General features: G+C 45.5%; 1 pseudogene; it reads left to right on the top strand.

Moving 5' to 3' along the window:
• Positions 1-755: 755 nt before the first annotated feature.
• Positions 756-2,235, top strand: LOC144304050 (keratin, type II cytoskeletal 8 pseudogene; annotated as a pseudogene).
• Positions 2,236-5,303: the final 3,068 nt, after the last annotated feature.

Here is a 5,303-nt window from a genome sequence, read left to right as displayed (position 1 = left end):
GATGAAATCAGAGAGAGAGACAAACCATAAGAAACTTTTAGTTATAGGAAACAAACAGGGTTGCTGGAGGGGAGGTGGGTCGGGGGATGGAGTAACTGGGTGATGGGCATTCAGGAGGGCATGTGATGTAATGAGCAGGGGGTGTTATATAAGACTGATAATCACTGACCTCTACCTCTGAAACCAATAATACACTGTATGTTAATTAGTTGAATTTTAATTAAAAATATATAAATGAGCATATATATAAAATATATATGCATATATATTAAACTTTCATACTTGGGGAAAACCAGAATTGACTTATCATGGTAGTGATAGACCTTTTTTTAAAAAAGATTTTATTTATTTATTCATGAGAGACAGAGAGAGAGAGAGAGAGAGGCAGAGACACAGGCAGAGGGGGAAGCAGGCTCCACGCAGGGAGCCCGATGTGGGACTTAATCCTGGGACTCCAGGATCACACCCTGAGCCAAAGGCAGACACTTAACCACTGAGCCACCCAGGCATCCCAGTGATAGATATTTTTGATTAATGTGTGGATATCCACCTAGAAAAACATCTCTAAATTCATGCTTCAGTCTTACATCATTTCCCATTTTTTCAATTCTTATATTGAAAATGTGTAAAACATACTACTAAATAGATAAGAAAAAAATACAGCCCACCTAGAAGCAGCTCCTCACGCTCCTTCTAGAGCCTCTGTCAGGTTCGGCCTCCTCGCCTCCACTCCAGCCTCCGTGGCAGCCTCCACCATGTCCATCAGGGTGACCCAGAAGTCCTACAAGGTGTCCACCTCCGGCCCCGGACCTTCAGCAGCCGCTCCTACACGAGTGGGCCTGGCTCCCGCATCAGCTCCTCCACCTTCTCCTGGGTGGGCAGCAGCCGCAGCAGCTTCCAGGGTAGCCTGAATAGCAGCATGAGTGTGGTCAGGGGCTACGGAGGGCCCGGGGGCACCGGGGGCATCACGACTGTCTCAGTGAACCAGAGCCTGCTGAGCCCCCTTAAGCTGGAGGTGGACCTCAACATCCAGGCAGTGCGCACCCAGGAGAAGGAGCAGATCAAGAGCCTCAACAACAAGTTTGCCTCCTTTATTGACAAGGTCAGACATGTGGAGCAGCAGAACAAAATCCTGGAGACCTAGTGGGGCCTCCTGCAGCAGCAGAAAACTGCTCGGAGCAACATAGACAACATGTTTGGGAGCTCCATCAACAACCTTGGAGGCAGCTGGACACCCTGGGGCAGGAGAAGCTGAAGCTGGAAGTGGAGCTTGGCAGCATGCAGGGGCTTGTGGAGGACTTCAAGAATAAATACAGGATGAGATCAAATTGCTTCCAGATATGGAGAATGAATTTGTCCTCTTCAAGAAGGATGTGGACGAAGCTTACATGAACAAGATGGAACTGGAGTCCCGCCTGGAAGGGCTGACCGATGAGATCAACTTCTTAAGGCAGCTGTATGAAGAGGAGGTCCATGAACTGCAGTCCCAGATCTCGGCCACGTCCGGCCACGTCCGTCATGCTGTCCGTGGACAACAGCTGCTCCTGGACCTGGACGACATCAAGGCCGAGGTCAAGGCCCAGGATGAGGACACCGCCAACCACAGCTGGGCAGAGGCCAAGACCATGTACCAGATCAAGTATGAGGAGCTGCAGACATTGGCTGGGAAGCATGGGGATGACCTCCGTCGCACGAAGACAGATTTCCGAGATGAACCCGAGCATCAGCTGCCTCCAGGCTGAGATCAAGACCCTCAAAAACCAGAAGGCTGCCCTGGAGGCTGCCATCGCCGATGCTGAGCAGCGCGGGGAGCTGGCCATTCAGGACGCCAATGCCAAGGTGGCAGGGCTGGAGCTGGAGGCCGCCCTGCAGCGAGCCAAGCAGGACATGGCCTGGCAGCTGAGCGAGTACCAGGAGCTCATGAACGTCAAGCTGGCCCTGGACATCGAGATCGCCACCGACCTGCTGGAGGGCGAGGAGAGCCGGCTGGAGTCTGGGATGCAGAACATGAACATCCATAGGAAGACCACCAGCGGCTACTCAGGTGGCCTGAACTTGACCTATGGGGGCCTCACAAGCCCTGGCCTCAACTATGGCCACAGCTCCTTCCAGTCCATCTTTGGCCCTGGCTCTTCCTTCAGCCACAGCAGCTCCTCCAAGGCCATGGTTGTGAAGAAGATCAAGACTCGTGATGGGAAGCTGGCGTCTGAGTCGTCTGACATCCTGCCCAAGTGAACAGCCACCGTGGGCCCTCCCAGGCTCCTTGCTCTTATGGCCCCCATAAAGCCTTTGGGGGAAGGAGCTGTGCAGGGGAGCCTTGCTTGTATGGTACAAGGCTCAGCCCCAGTCCTCAGCCTACCCTTATGGGGAGTCTATTGCCCTGGGTACCCCTTCTTGTCCATGCCCCCAACTGAAAGCCAATTCAAGTGTCTCTTCCCAAATAAAGCTGCTGCCAGTCCCCCCAAAATAAAAATAAAAATAAAAAAAATACAAGTAATAAAAGTAAAATAATCAAATAGAAAAGTCAAAAATTATGTGTATTCCCAAATAGAGAAAGTTCAATGTCCAATAAATATGTGAACATGTACTCAAAAAAACACACAAAGACCCCACTTTGAAAATTAAGAGCAAGTGCCATCTATGTACCAGGCAAATTTTGCAAAAAGCAACGTGCCTGAATATATTCTGATAGAATTGAAAACTTTAATGATAAAGAAGAAATCCTACAAGAATCCAAGAAAATTGTTATCCACAAAGAAGTGGCAACATCAGGGAGGTCTCAGTCTTCTTCTGTGTCACATCTGGTACCGGAAAGAATTGCAGTCTGGTTCCTCCTTGAGAATGGAGACTGAGACAAGAGCTTGAGTGCAGGCAGCTGAGGTGGGGCCTGGGTAGAGCTACACTGAGTGATTTACTTGACATTCATTTTCTTTTCTTCCACTAACATCTGTTTGATTTAGGTGAGTGTGTGACCCAGGTTGGTTCTGTGGATTTGGTCCCCCTGCAGTCTGAGTTCTGATTGGTTGACACAAAGGCTGGGAAACTGATGCCCATCCATCCCAGAGGTGGTGCTCTACAGGGCATTCTGTTTCAGAGCCTGGAGCTGTGAGGGTTTTGGACTTGCCCTGTGGTTGTTCAGCTTTTCTGATGACTCTAGGAGCTGCCACAGGTCCGTCCCAGTTCCTTCCTCGTCCAGGTTAGGCAGAACTCAGTCTATTGGTTGTGAGGAATACTGATTGACTACTACTGTACTGTGGCCTGCTTTACTCAATTAACTTTGACGTTCATGCAATTACAAGCAAAACTCCATTTGGAGAGAATAGGTCAGTGACAGAATCTGTCACAAAAGAGGAATTGGTATTGATGAGGGGTATACCGTGAAAAAACAGGAAAAATAATAGGATATATTAGGAAAATTGGTAATTAGGAAGAAAAAAATCTATTTGGTTTCCATGCCTAATACGTGCACTTTAAATAAATGAATAAAAATAAATTTCAAATGGATTAAAGAATTAAAGTTTGTGAAGAGGAAAAATGCAGGGAAATTATATCCAAGTTGAAAAATCATGAGTGGCTACCTCGCAGGTCCCTGCATGAAAGACATTATAAGCACAAAAGGAAGGAGAGGAATGCAATAGAAATAGATTTAACATAAATATTAAAACATCACTTAACATAAATATAAAACGACCTGGGGATCCCTGGGTGGCTCAGTGGTTTAGCACCTGCCTTTGGCCCAGGACGTGATCCTGGAGTCCTAGGATCGAGTTCCACGTCGGGCTCCCCTCATGGAGCCTGCTTCTCCCTCTGCCTGTGTCTCTGCCTCTCTCTGTGTGTCTCTCATGAATAAATAAATAAAATCTTTAAAAAATATATATATGAAATGATCAGGGACTTGCCTATAAGAGCAAAGAAAAGAAATGCAATCTTCCAGGGCTGGTGGCAAACTCTGAAGTACTTAAAATAGTGACCTTCCTTTAAAGTTCTATGATTTATCTTAAAAACTTCACATGAGTTTGATAATCCATTACATGTTTGAATATGAAAATGTATTAAAATGATCACAGAATGAACTTTTCCCTCTGCTCGTCATCCCCTTTGGATCTGCCATCAGCTTCCGAGGTGATAAGTCTCTATATATTCTTACCTTATGACTCTCAGGTGCAGAAAGTTGAGTTAATCAGACTCTAGTCCCTACTCAGTGAAATGTTCATTCATCCTTCAATACTCACCTTGATACAGAGGCTTCACTTAACTGCACAACTCTGCAGAGAAGAGAGCCACGTTGTACCACTATCCTGTGGACATATATAATAATATTATATATTACATCAGAGTACCTCTTTATGGCTTTATCTCCCCACTGAATGCTGAGCTCCTGGAAAGTAGATGCTGTCTGGAAAGTGCACAGCAGGGATTGTTGAGTAAATCCTTGCTAAATAAGGAGTTTTATTCTTTGGATTACCGGAATCTTCTACTCCCATCACTACTCCTTAGCCTTGGACAAGGGACCTTGCCTTCCCAGGCAGCCCCTCCTCCCTCTGTTGAGTATTATTGAAGGAGGTGTGAGGGAGATGGGGATGGGGTAAGGGTGTCTGAAAGCTTCTTGTCAAAAGGCTGCCAGTTCTACTTCCTGTCATTTCTATTTACTCAATTAGAACTGAGGAGAGCTATGAGTTAGTTTAAATATATATAATAGAGCCTTGGAGTGTATATACAGACACACCACACACCCACCTACCCCCACACCCATTTTCCAGGTAAAATAACATCTGCCAAAATAGGTCTCCTCCAACGTTTACTTCAGATGAAGGCACTGCCTTTAAACTCACTGGTAAGTACTAGGCAGGAGAAGTGGAAACTGGTCCCAGTTGTCCTTATGTGCCTTTATATTTCCTTCTAATCTGACATGTGTCTCTGAACATACACCATTTTTTGAATAAAATATTTATAATATTTTCTTCTCACCTGTTGCTCATTCCTCTTCCTTGTGCTTAACTCCATTTTTCTTTCTCTTCCCACCCGTCTCTAGCTGTGAGAATTCATAATAATAGCTAAGAGTTCAAAACAAAACAAAACAAAACAACACTTTATTTCTCAAAAAAGCAAAACCAAAACACAGGAGGAAAAAAAGGCCTTTTCCTTTAAGGATATGAAGAAAGAATAATAGTAGAAATAAAAAAATCAATAAAGCTTAGACCCATGAAAACCAGGGGGAGAAATGGTCTCAGAAAGAATGGAAGAACTATCAGTTAAATGTTGCAGAGAAATCAAGTAAAGTAAGGACCAGGAGATCGTATTGG

This window comes from Canis aureus, chromosome 33 (assembly GCF_053574225.1).
Source record: "Canis aureus isolate CA01 chromosome 33, VMU_Caureus_v.1.0, whole genome shotgun sequence".
Classification (NCBI taxonomy): Eukaryota; Metazoa; Chordata; class Mammalia; order Carnivora; family Canidae; genus Canis; species Canis aureus.
This window is presented reverse-complemented; position numbering and strand designations above follow the sequence as displayed.